The sequence below is a fragment of the Malaclemys terrapin genome, chromosome 4 (assembly GCF_027887155.1).
Source record: "Malaclemys terrapin pileata isolate rMalTer1 chromosome 4, rMalTer1.hap1, whole genome shotgun sequence".
NCBI lineage: Eukaryota > Metazoa > Chordata > Testudines > Emydidae > Malaclemys > Malaclemys terrapin.
In genome coordinates this window covers 55847563-55870363 of record NC_071508.1, presented here as the reverse complement: position 1 = coordinate 55870363, position 22801 = coordinate 55847563, and the positions used below count along the sequence as shown (strand labels likewise).

At 46.0% G+C, this 22801-nt stretch overlaps 1 protein-coding gene across 3 annotated transcripts in view; it reads left to right on the top strand.

The window, feature by feature from the left end:
• SBF2 (SET binding factor 2) overlaps positions 1–22801 on the top strand; it is a 586194-nt gene that overhangs the window by 451951 nt on the left and 111442 nt on the right. The window lies entirely within an intron of this gene.

The window sequence follows — 22801 nt, the reverse complement described above, 5'->3', positions numbered from 1 at the left end:
AGTGGCGGGGCTCAGGTTACAGGCCCTTCACCCGGGGCTGAAGCCTTTAGCCTTCCCCCGCCTCGAGTGGAGAGGCTAGGGCAGGCTCAGGCTTTGGTCCCCCGTCCTGGGGTCATGTCATAATTTTTGTTGTCAGAAGGGGGTTGTGGTGCAATGAAGTTTGAGAACCACAGATTTAGATCACTAAAAGGATGGAAGTGATGACAGGAGAAAACCTAAAAGGGAGGAAGCCTTCTGCCAAAGCCCATTGAAGTCAATGAGTGTCTTTCAGTGAACTTCAGTGGGCTGTGCATCAGGCCCAGAATGAGGGGGGATGATTGGCAATGGGGGTTCTGACTAGAGCAGAACAAATTGATTTTTCAGTTTGGCCAGCAGACTGAAAAATCAGAAAAAATATTCAGTTCATTTCCAAAAATATGTGGAATTTGTCAGCAAATCGGAAAAATCTATTTTGGGTTGTACAAAAAGTTTTATTCTGGTCAGTGTCATATTTATTGCCCAGGTCTACAGTTATCCAGCGGAAACACTGTGAGACTATGGAATTTGAAAGGATGATGATTTTCCATGTTTCAGACCTGAACAGAAAAACTAAGAAATCTGACTGTCACTTGCACAAACCAGATGTTGCTGCATAATAGAAAAAGAATTTTGTTATTCCCAGATCTAACCTTCAGGTTAAGTGACTGTCCCCGTTTTATGCCTCGTAAGACCCACATTCCTTGGCAAAAATGCAGAAGCAGTTTTTATTTTGGTTATATTTTTTATACAAAATTAAGATTTAATCTGTTTTTAAAAAATGTTGTTTAGTATGCCAGATCAGTAGGGGAGCTTTTGGAGGGTCTAAATACAGGGATTACATTTGGAGTTGGAAGATTAATAGAACTTTTAGAACATATTTCAACTTCTTTAGAGTCTTTCAGAATTTATACTGGACTGAAACTAATAGGTCTCAACCTCTCATGGGCTGTGTATGGGCATTCTTCCTAGGAAATTGGTACCTGTATATTTTTTAGACCCTTCTCATCCCCGTTACTTGTTTGGTACTATTTCTGGAGAGCTGCACTGAGTCAGGCGCCTGGTGGTGGTTCTCCATTTCTGACTTTGAGGAGAGGACACCATCAAATACTGTCAGGCACTGCTTCTCTTCCTAGCCATTCCTAATGTTTGGAGTGGAGGTTAAAGCTGTATGTAGGGTTGGGACTCGGCCAAGAGTGGCACTGGAATCGAGATCTGGGGACAGGTCAGGGTCAGAACCGAGATCAGAATCAGTATTGTATCTGGAAATCTGATGCAAGCCAGGGGTCAAAGCCAGGTGATCAGAATCCAGGGACAAGCCAAGTCAGTACTGTAGCCGGGGTCCATGTACAGGCCAAAGGTCAATGCCGGATAGTCAGCGTCCAAGGAGGATCAGAAAGCAGAGGCAAGGCTGCAAGCAGGTCAGTAACAGGGCTGGAGCAAGGTCAGAGTAGGGCAAGGACAAGACTGGAATGAGCTCAGGCAAGGCTGGGGAATAAAGAGGAACATGATCAAGAGCAGGCTTGGAGTCTCAAGCGTCTGATGCACTGCGAGGCTGCAGGAGAGCTCCTGGTGGTATAGTGTTGTTGTACAAACTGATTTGCAGCTCTGGTGGTGTCATAAATATAGAGAGAAGGGTAGCAACTTTTATGTATGCAGTAGCATAGAATCCCTCCTTGGCAGTTGTACTGAATTGCCTTACCTATAAGGGGTTTAACAGTTCAAATAACCTAGTTGGCAATTGACCGGAAGGACCAATGAGGAAAGAAGATACTTTCAAATCTGGGCAGGGGGGGAAGGATTTGTTTGTTTCTTCTCTTTTGTTGTTCCCTTTCCCAATGGAGGGAGAAGCCAAGCAGATACAACATCTAAAAATATACCTGGAATAATCCATCTAAAACCACAAAAATTGTAAGTAGGGCAAGAAAAATGTGTTTTGGCTTGTGTACATTTTTCCTATGCTACAGAGGTAGTTTTACTCCAGTTTTTTGTGACTGTAAATCTGAGCTCAGAGGGGAATCCTCTGTGTTTTAAATCTTTTATTACCCTGTAAAGTTACCTTCCATCCTGATTTTGCAGGTGTGATTCTTTTACTTTTTTTCTTTTAAATAAAGTTCTTTTTTTTGTTTTTTAAAGAACCTGATTGATTTCAGTGTCCTGAAGACAAAGGGTCTGGTCTGTGCTCACATTGCTATGGCAATTGGTTGGTATATTATTCTCAAGCCTCCCCATTAAAGGGGGCAAAGGGGCTTGGAGGGATAATTTGGAGGGGATAGGGATTCCAAGTGACCCTTCCCTGAAAATTTTGTGTAAATCACTTGGTGGTGGCAGCAATACCAGTCCAAGGACAAGGAAAGGAATTTGTTCCTTGGGGAAGTTTTAACCTAAGCTGGTAGAATATAAACTTAGGGGGTCTTTCATGAGGGTCCCCACATCTGTACCCCAGAGTTCAGAGTGGGGGGGAAACCCTGACAGGCAGAGTTTGGGAAATACCTAGGAGTGGCAGTCCTCTGACTCACGCTGTGCGACAGGATAGGCTGCTTCTGCATGCCTAACGGCTGTCATTACAGGCTCTGTAGGAAGAGTAAATTAGTGCAGCTGAGGTATTGCTGCGTGCTTGAATGGTGACTCCCCACAGCTCTGTTGGAGGGGCAGGTGAGCAAGCAGCCCTGGTTTGGCTGCAGGTTTGCCTCACAAATACTGCTGCTCATCCTATTTCCTCACCTGAGTTTTCCTGTCAAGGACCTCATAGCTTATTGGATGGTAGGCTGAAAAATTCTCTCCTCTCTTCATCTGGGCTTCCCTTTATAGTGGCCCTAGCTAGAAGAATAAAAGCTTTCCAGATTCTCACTAGACATGTTGCTATCTGTGATCAGCCCAAAGGGACATACAAAATTCAAACTAAGCTAGGGAAAATTGTTTAGGGGATTTTTTTTATTATTATTAAAATATATCCTGGCACACACACACTCGATTTGTTACTAGAACCAAATATATGTCATGGCTTTTCTTGCTATATTGCTTATCAGTGTTATTAACGATTCTTATAGGATAGATTTTTTTTTCTCATTATCTTATTTCTCTTCGGGAAAAACCAGTATAGAGGCCATTGGCATTCTAATTCTGTTGCACACATTTTGCTGAAAATTCATACCCTAACTGAACGTTCACCGTTTACTGTTAAGAACTATGACTATTTTACATTTTCCATAAATGAAGTTATAGTAGTGCTTGTAATTATTTGCTGCTTTTAATAATGTTTTGTTATTACTCCTCAGTATAAAATGTAATAAGTATTTTAAATACTCTTTGAAATTGTCCATCCAAGCAGCACAATCTTAATGATAGTTGAAGAATCTGAGGCCAGGAGTAAACAGGAATCTTAGATTTATTAAGGGTATCTATTGTACTTTATACCATGTTCCAGAGGTACCCTTTTGTGTCTCATGTGCAATTTTTACTAGTTCACAAAGAGGCTGGATCCCAAAAGAATTACCAGTGAGACAATCCCTACAATAAATCTAGAGATGCTGTAAAATTTAATTCAAAAACATGAAATTTACAAAACTGCTAAATATCTTCTCAGTCTTATAACTAAAACTCAAATGTAGCAGTTTAATATCTGATTTATCCCTGGATCTGGAGACCATAATACCAATATATCCTGAAATTGCAGTGGTATGGAATTTTATATCTTTAACTATATAATCTTATCATTAACATCATTTCCTGTTCCTTCAGATCAAATAGTAAAAAGGAGTAATCCAACATCTCAGTTCCACATCATAAGTACTGTGCATAGGAAATACTAAGATTCATAATATGCATCCATTTGAATTACCTGATGAGCTAAACTTATTACAGGAGAGGCATTTAGTTGGAAGTGTGCCAGAAATTTACTTTGCTATCTCTTTGTTTAGTTCATAAAGCAGAAGTGACAACTCCTCAGTGGAACTGTTCTGTTTACTTTCCAGGCATCTTTACTGTATATGTATGAATGCTGTACAGCTACAAATATTTAAAGTATATAAATATTGCAGCAGAAGAAGCATTATTTAGGATAGTCCAAATAGGCATAAAGAGGGGTTGGAATCATAAATGCAATCAAGAAGAGGAAAAATTAAGCTGAACAACACGCAAAACTTACTTAATGGTGTGGTTTGTTAGACTATAGGATGGTTTTCCAATGAAGTGGTAAAAGTTCCATTCTTTGAGACATTTAACAGTCTACTGAAAAAAAGCATTAAAAATGTATTGTAGGGAACAAATTTGTCCTGGCATCAGGTGAACAGGGTGATCTAATAGGTCTTTTCAATCTCCTAATGTCTCTTACTATGTAGGGTGACCAGATGTCCCGATTTTATAGGGACAGTCCCGATTTTTGGGTCTTTTTCTTATACAGGCTCCTATTACCCCCACATCCCATCCCGATTTTTCATATTTGCTGTCTGGTCACCCTATTACTATGAGAAGTTTACTCTAGGGGGTTACTACATGTATTTAATTAAAATAACAAGACAGATAATTTCAACTTGCAACATGCTGTGGCTTTGGCTTTTGGGATGTCCAGTAAAATTCCAAAATTTCACTAGTTAATGCCCAAAGACTAAGCTATTGTGAAACGTGACAGCATTCAATTCATAGACAAGAAGTCAGTACATATTTGCGAGCTGGAAAAATGCTTTAACATTTTTCTACAAAAAATCACAATGCTTTTTTAAAAGCATTTAACTAGACCGTAAGTTATTAACAGAATGTGACTTATCTGTGACAGCAGTCCTCTTCACTGTGTACTGTAATGTCATGTAAGCAAACAAATCTTTTGCCTCTGGGTCAGAAAAGGTTTTAGCTTACCATTAGTAATACTTACGGAATTTTGTTTAAATTTTAAACAATATAAATAAATAAATAAAACTTATTTATGCCTGAAGATAAAAATATATTTATCCAAGGTTTGCAGATGTCCTCTGTTATTTGTTCTTTATTTGTTTTCTAATATAGAGTTGTATAAAACAAAAAGTGTAGTGTTCTCCTGGTAGATCTTTGTTGATAGACAAAGAAGTATTTCACTTAACTGACTTCCATGAAGAATGCTACAGTATATGGGACATTTTCCTTTACCTTTTTTCATAATAATCCTTAACATTTTGTGGTACCTTATATCTTCAAAGTTCTTTACAAACATAAAAGAGCTCAAAGCAACTACCATAGAAGTCAAGAGGAATAAGGTCCCAATTGATTAATAATGTAATTAACTCATTTCTGTTATACTTTTCCTTTTTGTATGTTCCTATGAGTTAGGAACATAAGTACTGTAAGAAGTTCCATGACAAATACTATGTTGTCTTTGGCTATTTTTCTCAGCACCTTAGGATTTGTTTGTCACCTGGCAGTCTGATCAAACAGTCCTCCTACTCCTTCAACCCCTTACCCCTGCCGAGATGGGGATGGGGGGCATTTTGATGCTACATTCTGTCAATGAAGATTCAGTAAAAATTTTCTAGTTTCCAAGAAATAGATGTATTGAATTTTTGAATAGAAGCTTAAATTTCACGTAGGTTTGATTTCTGAGTTCAAATAATTTAATCTTGAATTATATGCAGTAGCATGTATAGCTCCATCTGTGTATGGAAAATTACATTACATGACAGATTATTGACCTAATTTTCAAGTTTACCATTCAACATTCATAATAGTGAATATTAATTCACCCGTAAATGATTAAAGAAAATAACAACATAATGAAAAACATTCCCCTTTAGAAAGCCAAATTTATCTGTTTTGTATAGAAAATTTAAGGCTTTAAGTTTTCCATTGTAATGAGTATTCTTGTAAATTTTGATGACTAGGATGATCTTGCTATTCAGTATCCCAAGTGTATCATCTAGAATTCTGAATCAGTTAACGTTTTTAATGGCTTGATTTAAAGCACTTGTCAGTGATTATCTTGTTTTGGCAAACAAGATATGTAGTAAGCTATCTCATGGCTTGGCTATGTTACATAAAAATCAACATATACCATTTAAGGTAACACATTTAGATACTTCAGTGACTAATTACTTCATAGATTGCAATACATGACTAAATTATGCAATTGACCTCATTTGTGGTTCAGGATTTTGTGTCACTCCTGAACAATTGTTCGCTTGGCCAAGAGAGCTACAAGTTTACTTGTAATAGATTCATCCAAATGTATCACTAAGTTTTTTTCCCACTTCTGAGCCAGTCTCCAATAAAGTTTAAATTGGATACTGATGACAATTTTGAATCTAAATCTCATAGTGAAACATTGGAAAAATATTTTGCAAAAATCGACACTGGGATTAGCAGGTTAATTCTTAGTTGGAACAATTGTTTGTACATCCACATCCACCCACCCTTATTTTTATATTGAGTCCCTAGGCAAGGCATTTTGTTATAATGTTGCTTACTTTAGTTGAAAGAAAACATTTTGGTAATGGAATTGGGTAAAACAGAGTTCCTGTTTCACTGATACAATCTTGTTAAAATGTACAAAAAAAGTATTCAGTTGGCACGTGTGGTACCTTTTATAGAACATGGTAGGGTTACCATATTTCAGCGAGCAAAAAAGAGGACGGGAGAAGCCCCGCCCTAGCCCCGCCCCTGCCCCTCCCACTTCCCGCCCCCCCTGACCTCCCAACCCTCCCCCCGTTCCTTGTCCCCTGACTACCCCCTCCTGGGACCCCTGCCCCTAACTGCCCCCCAGGACTATCTAAGCCTCCCTGCCTCTTGTCCCCTGACTGCCCCAACCTTTATCCACACCCCCACCCCCAGACAGACCCCTGGGACTCCCACGCCCCATCCAACCACTCCCCACCCCCTGACAGCCCCCCCCCCAGAACTCCCAACCCATCTAAACCCCTCTGCTCCCTGTCCCGACTGCTCCGATCCCTCTCCCCACTCCTGCCCCCTGACAGCTCCCCCCCAGAACTCCCAACCCATCTAAACCCCTCTGCTCCCTGTCCCCTGACTGCTCCGATCCCTCTCCGCACTCCTGCCCCCTGACAGCCCCCCCCAGAACTCCCAACCCATCTAAACCCTTCTGCTCCCTGTCCCCTGACTGCTCCGATCCCTCTCCCCACTCCTGCCCCCTGACAGCTCCCCCCCAGAACTCCCAGCCCCCTACCCCCCCGCTCCTTGTCCCCTGACTGCCCCCTCCTGGGACCCCTGCTCCTAACTGCCCTCCAGAACCCCACCCCCTACCTAAGACTCCCTGTTCCTTGTCCCCTAACTGCCCCCTCCTAAGACCCCCCCCCCCAACTGCCCACCAGGACCCTACCCCCTACCTGTACCCTGACTGCCCAAAACTTTCTCCACTCCCCCCAAAAAGCCCCCCCCCGTTTCTTGACTGCCCCCTCCAGAACCTCCCTGCCCCTTCTCCTGCCCCCCTTACCCTGCTGCTCAGAACAGGGTGTTGGGCTCTGTGCGAGCCGGACACGTGGCTGAGCTCCCCAGCACAACAAAACCCGGTCCCTGGCCCTGCACAACAAAACCCGGTCCCTGGCCCGGACCGGGTTGCAGGAGATTCATAGATTCATAGATTCATAGATTCTAGGACTGGAAGGGACCTCGAGAGGTCATCGAGTCCAGTCCCCTGCCCGCATGGCAGGACCAAATACTGCCTAGACCATCCCTGATAGACACTTATCTAACCTACTCTTAAATATCTCCAGAGACGGAGATTCCACAACCTCCCTAGGCAATTTGTTCCAGTGTTTAACCACCCTGACAGTTAGGAACTTTTTCCTAATGTCCAATCTCGACCTCCCTTGCTGCAGTTTAAACCCATTGTTTCTGGTTCTATCCTTAGAGGCTAAGGTGAACAAGTTCTCTCCCTCCTCCTTATGACACCCTTTTATATACCTGAAAACTGCTATCATGTCCCCTCTCAGTCTTCTCTTTTCCAAACTAAACAAACCCAATTCTTTCAGCCTTCCTTCATAGGTCATGTTCTCAAGACCTTTAATCATTCTTGTTGCTCTTCTTTGGACCCTTTCCAGTTTCTCCACATCTTTTTTAAAATGCGGCGCCCAGAACTGGACACAATATTCCAGCTGAGGCCTAACCAGAGCAGAGTAGAGCAGAAGAATGACTTCTCGTGTCTTGCTCACAACACACCTGTTAATGCATCCCAGAATCATGTTTGCTTTTTTTGCAACAGCATCACACTGTTGACTCATATTTAGCTTGTGGTCCACTATAACCCCTAGATCCCTTTCTGCCGTACTCCTTCCTAGACAGTCTTTTCCCATTCTGTATGTGTGAAATTGATTTTTCCTTCCTAAGTGGAGCACTTTGCATTTGTCTTTGTTAAACTTCATCCTGTTTAACTCAGACCATTTCTCCAATTTGTCCAGATCATTTTGAATTATGACCCTGTCCTCCAAAGTAGTTGCAATCCCTCCCAGTTTGGTATCATCCGCAAACTTAATAAGCATACTTTCTATGCCAATATCTAAGTCGTTGATGAAGATATTGAACAGAGCCGGTCCCAAAAGAGACCCCTGCGGTACCCCACTCGTTACGCCTTTCCAGCAGGATTGGGAACCATTAATAACAACTCTCTGAGTACGATTATCCAGCCAGTTATGCACCCACCTTATAGTAGCCCTTGTATCAGCACAAAGAGCTGCCCTTGTATCAGCACAAAGTGCTCTCGCTCCCGTTTTGCTACGCTGCATGGCAGTAACCGCTCCCAGTTGCAAAAGGGGAGGGCTGCACTTTGTGCTGAGACACTTGCTCAGAATGCAGGGCGGAGCTCCTCTCCAGCTGCTCCGGAGTCCAGCCCGGGACTTCCCTGCAGCCCTCCCAGCCGCTCCGGGGGAGGGGGGAAATCCCGGACATTGTGAGTGCTTTACAAATTCCCCCCGGACGCTATTTTTAGCACAAAAAGGAGGACATGTCCGGGTAAATCCGGACGAATGGTAACCCTAGAACATGGGCCCTTTTTTTCCAGAGCATTTGAGGAAGGGATTTACTGGTGGTTCATTATTGGATCAAGAGGGATAGTCTATTAAAGTTCAATGAAAACATTTTAAAGAAACATCTCTCTATCAAAATCAATCATGATGTGAGAAGTAAAACAAGAGATGGAAGGAAGAAAAGGGTAGTGATAAATTATTAAATATGGGACAAACAGTATGCATACTGAGACACCAGATAAATAATTATGATGGTTGTTCTTCGAGTCATTGCACCTGTCTATTCCACTTCACGTACACGAGAGTCAGAGATTTTTCCCTCAGCAGTACTCATTGGGGCAGTATTTGCACCCTCTGCTGCCTTGTGCTGCTGCATTATGGTATGAAGGGCAGAGCCACCTCACCCATCCCGCAGTTTCCTTTTACTGCCCATGATTGGTAGTCGGAGCATGTTAGTGTGCTTCTGCAAATTTTTTCCCCTTACGGGGAATTTATCCTATTGTTCTGTGAAGAGTTGGTTCTTGTTAGATGTTAACTGTTTAGATTAGTATATGTTTTATTTGTTATTGTTCTTCGTTATTTTGTTGGAGCATTGGTTCCTTCTTCTTGTGGGGTGTTGACACTCAGAACCTGGATATGCCTAGGTCTTGAGGATTTAAGCCTTGTGATGGCTGCAAAAGACCTATGCCAGTAAGTCAACCTCATTCCACCTGCCTAAGCTGCTTCAATGGGGGTCACATTATAGATACTTTAAGCCCAAACAAAGAAAGAGAGGCAAGAGTGTGCTACATCCTTATGGAGGTTTCCATGCATCTGCCTTCTGAGCCTTCCTGTTCAAGGAGCACACGAGTGCTTCAGCATCACTGAGAAGTGCCCCTCCAGTCACTGCCTGGGAACATCAGCACTGATCCCTGAGGCCAACGAAGAAACACAAGAGACTGGAACAGTCCGAGGAGCTGAGACTTAGCACCACAAGATGATTGAGTTTCCTGGTACCATATACACTTGTATACCCTGAGGAGATCAGAGAAGGGGGTCTGCTGGCAAGATAGAGTATTCAGTACCAGTCTCATCACACAATGCATCATCAACTCTGGCACCAGTACCCAGACCAAGTGTTTGTGTCATTTGCAGACAGGATGAAAGGTCTTCCAGTCTTGATGCACAGAACTTTGTTCTGGATTTCATCCTGCATATGTCTGTGCTATGACATTGTCAATGTCCCCACTCCAAGCAGTGTGTAGCATATGCTACAAGTTCTCAATCAGATTCCACAGCTCTTATGATTCACGTACCTATAATAGACATTTGTAGAGCTGCAACGTGGTCATTGGTACATACCTTTACAACTCACTATGCTATAGTTCAACATTCCAAATATAATGGAAGTTCGGATGAGCAGTACTTCACTCATTTTTCAGGTAGACTCCAAAATCTACCTCTGGATTGAACTGCTTGTGAGTCACCTGCAGTGAAATGGTTGTACAATCACTCGAAGAAAAAAAATGTTTTTAACCTGTTCTGTAACTCTTGTTCTAGATGTGTTGCACATGTTTATTCCACAAACCACTCCCCTATCCCTTTATATTGGAGTATGTTTGGTAAAAAGTAACTGAGGAAGGCCTGGGGAGGCTCCACCCTTTTTACCATAGTGCAGCAGCATGAGCCAGCAAAGGGCACATGCGCTGTCCCAACGGGTACTGCTAAGGGAAAAACTCTGGTGCACTGGGCATGTCAACAACAGAAGTGGAGTGGACATGTTCAACACATCTCACAGAACAATAGTTACATAACAGATTAGTAATACTGTTTTGGTTTTGGTTTTTCAAAGTGGAGAGACCATATTCTTTATAGCATAGGATCTGTTAGACCAAATGAGAACAGAAATATACATTTCCTTTGGCATGAAGTCCTTACAACTTGAAAGAATTTACAAAGGTTATCTCCTTTATGGACCTTAATAAATAACCAGTTCAATTCAGAAGCCTTTTAGCTGTGGGGGAGGAGCTTTTTGTTATAACAATATAGGACCTCTAAGAAGATCAAAAATTGTAACGTTCAGGACAGCCAGGGCTCTATATCACATTCTAAACATACATCTATATTGTCATCTTAGACACTTTCTCAAAGAGGTACCCAGTTCCAAGTCACTCAAGGAACCAGAATGTAATCATTTGGTATGTTGTCTCTTTCAAACAGAATCTATTAAATAAAAGATGAATTATTCATCTGTATCAATTGCTATTTGAAAAGCATGAAGACCTGTTGTGGAAAGTAAAGGCTAAATTTCTAATGGATGTGAATGTTAGAATACTCTGGTGATGGGTAGAGGGTTAACTGAGAAACTAGAGACATCCTGTAGTCTTACTCAAGACTTATTCAGGCAAAAGTCAAAGTGACTTCAGTTAACGTCAGCTGGAGTTGGTGAGAGTTTTCAGTCTTGAGAAAAGACTGAAGGATTTGGAACTAACACATTGTCCATTAATATGAAATGCAGAATAGTTTGTAGTCATCTTTATTTGTAGAATTTTTAGGACTCCAGCAAGTTATATAGAATTAATTACCAGTACAGTAAGTTTGGAAAATCAAAACTAGTATATTATTTCACAATTTAATTTCAGCATTCACTCTATAAGAACAGGAACTTAAGGCAACAGGAATAAGTGCACTAGCCGCCCGCAAGAGGCTTGAGTAGGCATTCGCTGTGCATCTATCATGTTCAGCCTCTCTTTTCAGCCCTCCCTATCCACATCAGCATATCAGCATCTATATTTTTCTTTCTTTATTTGAATGTAACCAAGATGTCCATTATTCTATGTAAGCAATCTGATATGTGATTGTGTCTCTCCATCTAATCATCCGCTTTCTCATCTAATATCCTTTTGCTTGGAGTCCTCTTCAATTTTCTGTTGAGTTTTATACCTCATTATACTGTACTCTGCAAGTCCACCTACAATCTCCTCTCCATTATAGTTCACATTTGCCACAGATTTGACACTTAGGTAATTTATTTATTCTTGCATTTGCCAGTGTAGGCTTTGATTATTGCAACTCCCTCTTCTGTGACCACCAAAATCACTTACATCCAAACTCTATTATTCTCAAAGTATTGCAGCATACCTACTCACTTTCATAATCACATCATCCCTATCATGAAAGTTGTCTATTAAAAATTGTTTTGTCATCTTTGCGGCATCTTTGTTTACTCCAAGATTTTATATCTTCATCCTGCCAGTTCTGAACCCATCTTGTTCCACAGAGATATTTGTATGAATTACATGGTATTATAATATTGCATTTTATGGCATTTGTACCAGTGTTTTCCCATTCTCAATTTCTGCAATGCTGGACACTTTTAGTGTCAACAAAATGAAAAACAGCAACAAGAGGTGCTCAAATCACATAATGGGTGGGATATACAAAATCTGAACCGAAGATAGGAGAATTTATGTAGGCCTGAAAAGTTGACAAATTTTTAATGCTTCCTATTTGTTATATAAATTCTTGGCTTTATACTTTATTAAAATACAGTAATTCCTCACTTAAAGTTGTCCTGGTTAACGTTGTTTCATTGTTACATTGCTGATCAATTAGGGAACATGCTCATTTAAAGTTGCGCAATGCTCCCTTCTAACGTCGTTTGGCAGCCACCTGCTTTGTCCACTGCTTGCAGGAAGAGCAGCCCATTGCAGCTAGCTGGTGGGGGCTTGGAACCAGTGTGGACCAGCAGCTCCCCTATCAGCTCCCCACTCCCGTAAGTTCCCTGTGCAGCAGCTGCCCAGCAGGCTAGCAATTGTAGCTGTCCCTCCCCCCACTGCCATGTGCTGCTCCTGCCCTCTGCCTTGGAGCTGCTCCCTGAGACTCCTGCTTGCTGTGCGGGGGGGAGAGAGGAGGAAGAGGGGAGCTAATGTCAGGGTGTCTCCCTCCCCCCTGCTCCTGCACCCCACTTACCCCATCTTCCATAGAGCAGGGGGGACATACAACAGGGCTCAGGACAGAGGGACCTTGCTGGCAGCAACAGCTGCGGTCTCAGCAAGCTGATCTAATTAACAAGGCAGTGTACTTAAAGAGACAATGCGCATCCCTCTCTCTCTCTCTCTCACTCACTCACTCACACACACACACACACACACACACACACACAGTGTGTGTGTCTCTCTCTGCGATGCTCTCTCCTCTTCCTCCTGCCTTGGAGACTGTGAGAGTTAACCCTTGAGGGCTCAGTCGAGTGCTAGTTCATCATTTAGCAGTAAGGCATTCCCTGGAAAATATCCCACCCTCTGACTCCTCCAACTCAACCAAGCTTCACAATCATTATCACTGTGTATCAGTATTAAATTGTTTGTTTAAAACTTATAGAGTGAGTGAGTGTGTGTGTGTGTGGTGGAAAAAATATTCCCTGGACCTAACCCCCTCATTTACATTAATTCTTATGGGGAAATTGGATTCACTTAACATCGTTTCACTTAAAGTCGCATTTTTCAGGAACATAACTACAACATGTTGTACTTGGGGCCGGATGCGCTGCATCCGAGGGTGCTAAAGGAGTTGGCGGATGAGATTGCAGAGCCATTAGCCATTATTTTTGAAAACTCATGGTGATTGGGGGAGGTCCCAGATGACTGGAAAAAGGCTAATGTAGTGCCCATCTTTAAAAGAGGGAAGGAGGAGGATCCGGGGAACTACAGGCCAGTCAGCCTCACCTCATTCCCTGAAAAAATCATGGAGCAGGTCCTCAAGGAATCAATTATGAAACACTTAGAGGAGAGGAAAGTGATCAGGAACAGTCAGCATGGATTCACCAAGGGGAAGTGGTGCCTGACTAACCTAATTGCCTTCTATGATGAGATAACTGGGTCTGTGGATGAGGGGAAAGCAGTGGATGTGTTATTCCTTGACTTTAGCAAAGTTTTTGATACAGTCTCCCACAGTATGCTTGCCGCCAAGTTAAAGAAGTATGGGCTGGATGAATGGACTGTAAGGTGGATAGAAAGCTGGCTAGATCGTCGGGCTCAACGGGTAGTGATCAATGGCTCCATGTCTAGTTGGCAGCCGGTTTCAAGCGGAGTGCCCCAAGGGTTGGTCCTGGGGCCGGTTTTGTTTAATATCTTTATTAATGATCTGGAGGATGGCGTGGACTGCACTCTCAGCAAGTTTGCAGATGACACTAAAATAGGAGGCGTGGTAGATACACTAGAGGGTAGGGATTGGATACAGAGGGACCTAGACAAATCAGAGGATTGGGCCAAAAAAAACCTGATGAGGTTCAACAAGGATAAGTGCAAAGTCCTGCACTTAGGACAGAAGAATCCCATGCACTGCTACAGACTAGGGACCGAATGGCTAGGTAGCAGTTCTGCAGAAAAGGACCTAGGGGTCACAGTGGACGAGAAGCTGGATATGAGTCAACAGTGTGCTCTTGTTGCCAAGAAGGCTAACGGCATTTTGGGCTGTATAAGTAGGGGCATTGCCAGCAGATCGAGGAACGTGATCATTCCCCTTTATTCGACATTGGTGAGGCCTCATCTGGAATACTGTGTCCAGTTTTGGGCCCCACACTACAAGAAGGATGTGGAAAAATTGGAAAGAGTCCAGTGGAGGGCAACAAAAATGATTAGGGGTCTGGAGCACATGACTTATGAGGAGAGGCTGAGGGAACTGGGATTGTTTAGTCTCCAGAAGAGAAGAATGAGTGGGGATTTGATAGCAGCCTTCAACTACCTGAAGGGGGGTTCCAAAGAGGATGGAGCTCGGCTGTTCTCAGTGGTGGCAGATGACAGAACAAGGAGCAATGGTCTCAAGTTGCAGTGGGGGAGGTCCAGGTTGGATATTAGGAAACACTATTTCACTAGGAGGGTGGTGAAGCACTGGAATGCGTTACCTAGGAAGGTGGTGGAGTCTCCTTCCTTGGAGGTTTTTAAGGCCCGGCTTGACAAAGCCCTGGCTGGGATGATTTAGTTGGGAATTGGTCCTGCTTTGAACAGTGGGTTGGACTAGATGACCTCTTGAGGTCCCTTCCAACCCTGATATTCTATGATTCTATGATTCTAACATTAAGTGAGGAGTTACTGTATACAGTAATATTATTTACGGCTTAAGTGTTTCCATTAAATAAGCACTGTGTTAGCAAAATACTACAAAGGTTTCTACTTGCATTTCCATTATTGGATTTTGCTGTTCCTTCCCTGTCTAGTTTATCAAAACCTGATGCTGCTTCATGTTAGAAAAAACTGATTTTATGTTTCAGCTGCATCTTAATATAGACTATCAATCTGGTTTGGAAGGAGAGAGATCTTTTGTAGCTTTGGGCAGAGGCGATAAGATGACATAATATATCTGCTGAATGTTGCTCTTAATTTGTTATCCTTTCAGAGGATATTCGGTCTTTACAGGAAAAAAAATCTCTTGGGTATTTGTTTATCCTTAAGACTGAGGTCAGTCCTAAGAGTACTAACCACAAGCTCAACAATATGAGAAATGTTTATCCACATCATAATCCCAATATTTTGGAAAATCACAGTGTTTTTTTTAAATGCCCTAATTAAAAATGTTTTGTGTATGTATATAGGGTCTCAGGTAATAGCTTTCCATTTAGATATTTTACCCATTTTAAACATGTTGAAATTGGCACAGAAAAAATGATTAAGTAATTTACCTGTATTCTCAAATATACATATTGTTATTGTTTATTTGTATTACTACAATGCTTAGGAGCCCTACTCATGCAGTAGGACCCCACTGTGCTAGGCACTGTACAAACACAGAACAAATAGACTGTCCGTGCCCCAAAAAACTTACTGTCTAGGTATCATAAAAGAGACAACAGATGGGTACAGACAGAAAAGTACCAGGCAACAAGGAGACAGCATTGGTCAGCATGCTGGGTTGTGGTCTCAGCACACTGAGGGCCTAACCAATGTCAAGTTCTTTATAAGCATCATGGGAAAAAATAATGACAACAGATGCATACAGACAGATGCGAGAGTACAAGGAAACAATGAGACAATCTTGGTCAGCATAAGTAGTGGTCTTAGCACAGCTGAAGCCTTACCGCTGTCAAGTTTTTTTTAGACATCTCAAAAAAAAAAAAAAAAAAGAGAGTTTTAAGGAGGGTTTTGAAGGAAGATACTGTGAGGAAGCTTTGAAGATGTTCACGGAGAACTCTCCCAAGAGTGAGGGGCAGCATGGGAGAAAATAAAATGTGATAGTTGAAGTTTTGTCAGTGTTAACACTTTCTCTCCCCCCCCCCACCACCACCCTTGTTTCAAGGCTTATACCGTGGCCATAAAAATTGACTTGGAAAAGGACTCAACCTGCAAATTATTTGTACAGAAAGATGATGTGGTTCTAAGGTTAGAGCATGAAACTAGGAATCCAATCTCAGATGCTCAATAGTAGTAGTAGGTTTTTTGTGGTATTACCTGCAAGACCCACTCAGACCCCAGTGTGCGGGACAACAGATAGCAAAAAGAGTCTGCCCCTTAATATTATTTACCAGCAGCATTTTGTGTTTGAATGTAGTATGCAGGACATGTCAGTTTAGTTTCCATTTAATTTGCAGGTGCTGTGCAGCTCACTTCTGCTTTTAAAATAATTCTTGGGTGATTAGTGTTGTTATATTAGATCACAGTAACAATATGGGTTTAAAAGAGGGGTTTGGTAATTCACAGGTAACATCATTACAGGAGAGCATCAGTTTTGCATTTTTGATTGCTATGTGTTATAAAGTGAAAGGAGTCAAGACCCAGTAAAGATGTAACCTACCTATTTTCATGCCTCAGAAGGAGAGACAAAAGAGAGGATTGTATTAACTTCTGCCCATAAAGGGACCTTTGGAGAAGGATTACGGTAATAACTTTTCTCAGAAGTAGCATAATTTCCCAGAATGATAGAGTCATGAGAGACACTGAGAAAAGCCTGCATTCTTCAGCTCCAGCCCTCTGAGGCTTGTGGAGGAGGTGCTTGGTTGAAAAATAAATAATAGAATAGGAAGCAATGATAAGATTTTCAGTAATGGTTGGTTCTGTAATTAAGGACCCAGTCCACTGTTTGTTTAGGTAAATAGAAAGACTCATATTTACTCCCACGGCATTGGATTACAGGAAAATAATCTCTCTTTACGTTGTTTTTATTCCAGGACAAAGCAGGGTTGTTAAATTACATGAATATTCCTTCTTCTTCGAGTGCTTGCTCATATCCATTCCATTAGGTGTGTGCGCGCCGCGTGCACGATCGTTGGAAGATTTTCTACCCTAGCAACACCGGCGGGTCGGCTGTGGAGCCCCCTAGAGTGGCGCCTTCATGGCGCTGAATATATACCCCAGCCGACCCGGCGCCCCCTCAGTTCCTTCTTACCGCCCCTGACGGTCGTTGGAACTGTGGAGCGCTGCTTAGCTGTTCTCCACTCTCCCTAGCTTAGTTTGTTGTATCACAGTTATCGTTATAGTTATAGTTCTAGTGTTTATAGTTAAATAGTTAAATAGTTTAAAAGTTGTTCTAGTTGTTCTAAGTAGTTCAGGGGATTAAGGGGGTCGTCTCCCCCTTTCTCCCCCGGCCGCGGGGCCGGGCTCATGCCCAACGCTCCCGGCTTCAAGCAGTGCGCCTCCTGCGCTAAGCCTATGCCCACGAGCGACCCGCACGACTCCTGTCTGAAGTGCCTGGGAGAGTCCCATCAAACAGACAAGTGCAAGATCTGTAAGGCCTTCAGACCAAGGACCAAGAAGGAGCGGGACTTTCGGCTCCGGCAACTCCTGATGGAGGCGGCACTTAGTCCGGACGCTCCATCTACAAGTCAGGCCCCGGCACCTAGCACCTCGGTGCGCAGTGCCCCGGCGGCACCGGCTATGACGACCACGCGAGTGGCGTCAGACAAGCCTCCCCGGCACCGGACCTCGTCGGCACCGCAAGCAGTGCCTCGGCGCCGGTCATTATCCCCGGGGCATAAAAAAGCCCATAAGACGGGGACATCCGTGCCGAAGACGCCGGCTCCCCCAGTGCCGGGGGTAGAGCTGCGTCCGCCGGTGGAGCACCGGAAACAGGTGCCTCCAGCACCGTCGACTCCGGCGCCGAGGCCGTTGAGTCCGGTGCAGATAGCGTCTCCACCGAGACCGGCGGTGATACAGTGCCTCCCGTCGACTCCAGAGACCTTCGCGGCGGCGAGAGACTTAATAGCTCTCACGGAGCCGGCACCGCCTCAACCACCGGCACCGACTGCACCGTTGACTCGCCCGGTCCAGTCGAGGGGGAAACCTGCCTTGATGCGCCCTCCATCGCAAGGGCTGGAACCTCGGCACCGATCCAGGTCCCGAAGCAGGTCCCCACGCCGCTCGCAGTCCCGGCACCGAATATCGCCTCGGCACCGGTCGTACTCGCGGCCAAGATCTTCTTCGCGGCACCGCTCTACGTCTCGGCACCGCTATGATCGTCGGCACCGATCAACGTCGAGACGTAGTTCTCGGCACCGCTACGGTCGACGCTCGACGTCGAGAGGCCGCTCCCGGCACCGGGCATACTCCAGGTCCTCGTCGAGGTCCAGATCCGACTCCCGGCACCGACGAGGTCATCGGCACCGGTCGCGGTCCCGGCACCGATCGCCGGCACCGCGTAGAGATAGATCATCTCCGGACCGGCACCGTGCGGCACCGCAGCCAATGGGAATCGTCTCGACGCTCTCGGCACCGCCGTGGCCATCGAGATCGGTGTCCCACTCCTCGGAGGACCTCTCGAGATTGGCATACCCCCCTCAGGGGCAAGCCGAGGAACAGGACTTGGGCCATTGGCAGGAGATGGCAGAGGACCATTCTCATGGCCCATCTCACTGGTCGTTTTGGACCCCGTGGGCGTACCATCAGGCGCAAGGGGCTCCAATTGCTTCGACCTCTCGCTCCGGTCACTCCATCAGAGGGGCCCCAGAGTCCACCATTTCTCGGCCTCCGCCAGGGGGCATGGAGGCTTCTGGGTCCGGACCACCTGACGCCCTGGACCCAGGCACAGGTGATGCTCCAGCCCAGGAACAGGGAGACCAGGACCAGCCCTTGGATCCTGTTCCACCGGAGGCATCTTCCTCTTCTTCTCCGGATGAGGCAGTGGCGGGCACATCGTGCACAGGCCCACCTCCAATAGATCTTCGGGCTCACCAGGATCTTCTGCGCAGGATGGCCCGTAACATGGACCTGCAGGCGGAGGAGATAGTGGAGGTGCACGACCCGATCGTGAATATCCTTGGAGCGGATGCCCCATCGAGGGTGGCGTTACCCCTGATCCGCACGATTCAAACGAATGCGGATACGATATGGCAAACTCCTGCCTCTATCCCACCCACAGCGAGAGGGGTGGAAAGGAAATACTTTGTCCCGTCTAAGGACTACGGGTACTTGTATACCCACCCCCAACCGTGTTCACTGGTGGTGGAATCAGTGAACGCACGAGAGCGCCACGGCCAGCAGGCTGCAGCGCCTAAATCAAAAGAGGCTAAGCGGCTCGATTTGTTTGGCCGTAAGGTTTACTCAGCCGGAGGGCTGCAACTTAGAGCGGCGAACCAACAGGCGCTACTGAGCCGCTACAATTTTAACTCCTGGAACTCTATGGGGAAGTTTAAGGAGTTGATTCCCCAGGAGTCCAGGGAAGAGTTTGGAGCCATGGTAGAGGAGGGCAAGAAGGTGGCTCGGACCTCCTTGCAGGCCTCCTTGGACATAGCAGACTCAGCTGCGAGGACCCTGGCTTCGGGTATCGCTATGCGCAGGATCTCCTGGCTTCAGGTTTCGGGTTTGCCTCCGGAGCTGCAGCAAACCCTACAGGATCTGCCCTTTGAGGGACATGGATTGTTCTCAGACAAGACGGACTCTCCCCTGCAGAGCCTCAAGGACTCGAGAACAATCATGCGCTCCCTGGGGATGCATGTTATGGGCCCTCAGCGCAGACCATTTAGGCCTCAGCCTCAGCGCTTCTACCCCCCCCCCCCCGGCCTCGTCAGAGACAAGACTCGGCCCGGAGGCGAGGGCGAGGTGGTAGGAGAAGATGGGCTGGCCCTCAACCCGGTCAGAACCAGGGGCCACCAAGACCACCTTCAGGTCCTAGACAGAACTTTTGAAGGTGCGGTCGAGGACGGCGCCCCAGTCATCCCCCAGGATCCAGCCCCCTCCTTTCAGGATCGTCTCTCCCACTTCCACCGCGCTTGGTCCCTTATAACTTCGGACTGTTGGGTCCTCCGCACGGTGGAGAGGGGATACGCTATCCAGTTTTCTTCTATCCCCCCCTCCCACCCCCCTTCCCCGTCCCTCTTCAGGGACCCTTCTCACGAGCAACTTCTTATACAGGAGGTTTCTACGCTCCTGGCCATGGGGGCCATAGAGGAGGTTCCGATAGAGTTAAGGGGCAGGGGATTTTATTCCCGTTACTTCCTGATCCCCAAGTCCAAAGGAGGTCTGCGGCCCATCTTGGACTTGCGCGGACTCAACAAATTCGTAGTAAAGTTGAAGTTCCGCATGGTCTCTTTGGGGGCCATTATCCCTTCCCTCGATCCTGGAGACTGGTTCGCCGCCCTCGACATGAAAGACGCATACTTTCACATCTCAATTTACCCACCTCACAGACGCTTCCTGCGATTCGTGGTAAACGCGGTGCACTACCAATTTGCAGTCCTTCCCTTCGGCCTATCCTCGGCCCCAAGAGTGTTCACGAAATGTATGGCTGTCGTGGCAGCGTACCTTCGTCGGCAAGGGATACAGGTGTTCCCGTACCTAGACGACTGGCTGGTACGCGGTCGCACCAAGGAGCAAGTTCAAGCTCACGTCCACATAATAGTGCACACATTCAACGAGTTGGGCATCCTACTCAACAAGGACAAATCCACTCTAGAACCTACCCAGAGAATAGAATTCATAGGCGCAGTTCTAGACTCCAGACGTGCACAAGCCATCCTGCCAGACAACCGATTTGGCACCATCACGAGCCTCATTCAAGGGCTCCAGGCGTTCCCAACTACCACGGTGAGGTCGTGCCTTACCCTGCTGGGTCACATGGCTTCCTGCACGTACGTAACCAGGCATGCCAGACTTCGGCTTCGCCCACTCCAGACCTGGGTGTCGTCAATATATCGACCACATCGGGACAGCCTGAACATGGTGGTCACGGTCCCGATCTCGGTCCTGACCTCCCTCACCTGGTGGCTAGATCACAATGTGGTCTGCGAGGGGATGCCATTTCATGCCCCACAACCCTCTCTGCACCTGGTCACAGACGCTTCATCTCTGGGTTGGGGCGCCCATCTCAACGAACACCATACCCAGGGCCTGTGGACTGCACCCCAGCTAGCCCTGCACATCAATGTTCGGGAACTGATGGCGGTGCGCCTGGCGTGCCAGGCATTTCTCAACCTCCTACGTGGCCGATGTGTGTTAGTTCTCATCGACAACACCACGGCCATGTTTTACATCAACAAGCAAGGAGGAGCACGTTCGTCAATTCTATGCCAAGAGGCCATTCGCCTGTGGGACTTCTGCATCGCCCACTCAATCCATCTCACGGCATCGTTCCTCCCTGGAGTCCAGAACACTCTAGCGGACCGACTCAGCAGGTCCTTCCAGACGCACGAGTGGTCTATCCGTCCGGACATCATACATTCCATCTTCCAAAAGTGGGGGTTTCCCCAGATAGACCTGTTTGCATCTCGAGACAACAGGAAGTGCCACGTGTTCTGCTCCCTACAAGGTCGAGCTCTGGGCTCCCTCTCGGATGCGTTTCTCCTTCCCTGGAAAGACCACCTGTTTTATACCTTCCCTCCGTTTCCTCTGGTCCACAAGGTACTGCTCAAATTGCGCAGAGACCAGGCACAGGTAATTCTGGTCGCTCCAGCGTGGCCGAGACAACATTGGTACACCACACTGTTGGAACTCTCGGTTCAGACACCGATCCCGCTTCCGTTGTGTCCGGATCTCATCTCTCAGGACCACGGCCGGCTGCGTCACCCGGACCTGCAATCACTCCACCTCACGGCGTGGCTGCTCCATGGTTCACCCAGGCAGAGCAGCAATGCTCGCACTCTGTCCAACAGATTCTGCTGAGCAGTAGGAAGCCCTCAACACGCACCACGTACCTGGCCAAGTGGAAGCGGTTCTCCTGTTGGTGCGAACAACGAGCCATGTCCCCGTTGCAGGCACCCATTCCTCTCATTTTGGAATATCTCCTCTCCCTAAAACAGCAGGGGTTGGCGATATCTTCAATTAGAGTTCACCTGGCCGCTATATCGGCCTTTCACCCAGGGGAACTCGCGTCCTTGGTATTCTCTAACCCGATGGTCGTTAGATTCCTCAAGGGCTTAGACCGGATGTACCCACAACAACGTCAGCCCGTTCAGACGTGGGACCTCAACCTGGTTCTCTCCAAGCTCACAGGTCCTCCATTCGAGCCACTGGCCACCTGTTCACTTTTGTACCTATCCTGGAAGACAGCCTTCCTTGTAGCCATCACCTCAGCAAGGCGCGTTTCTGAACTCAGGGCGCTTACATCCGAGCCCCCTTATACAGTTTTCCATAAGGATAAAGTGCAGCTTCGTCCACATCCTGCCTTTCTCCCTAAGGTGGTTTCTCCTTTTCATATCAACCAGGACATCTTTCTCCCGGTCTTTCATCCCAAACCATATGCCACTCGCCAGGATCAACGTTTGCATTCCCTGGACGTACGAAGGGCCCTGGCCTTCTATATTGACCGCACAAAGCACTTTAGAAAGACGACGCAACTCTTCGTTGCAGTGGCCGACCGAATGAAAGGCTCACCGGTCTCCTCACAACGCCTATCCTCCTGGATTACGTCTTGCATCCGGACTTGCTATGACCTGGCAGGTGTCT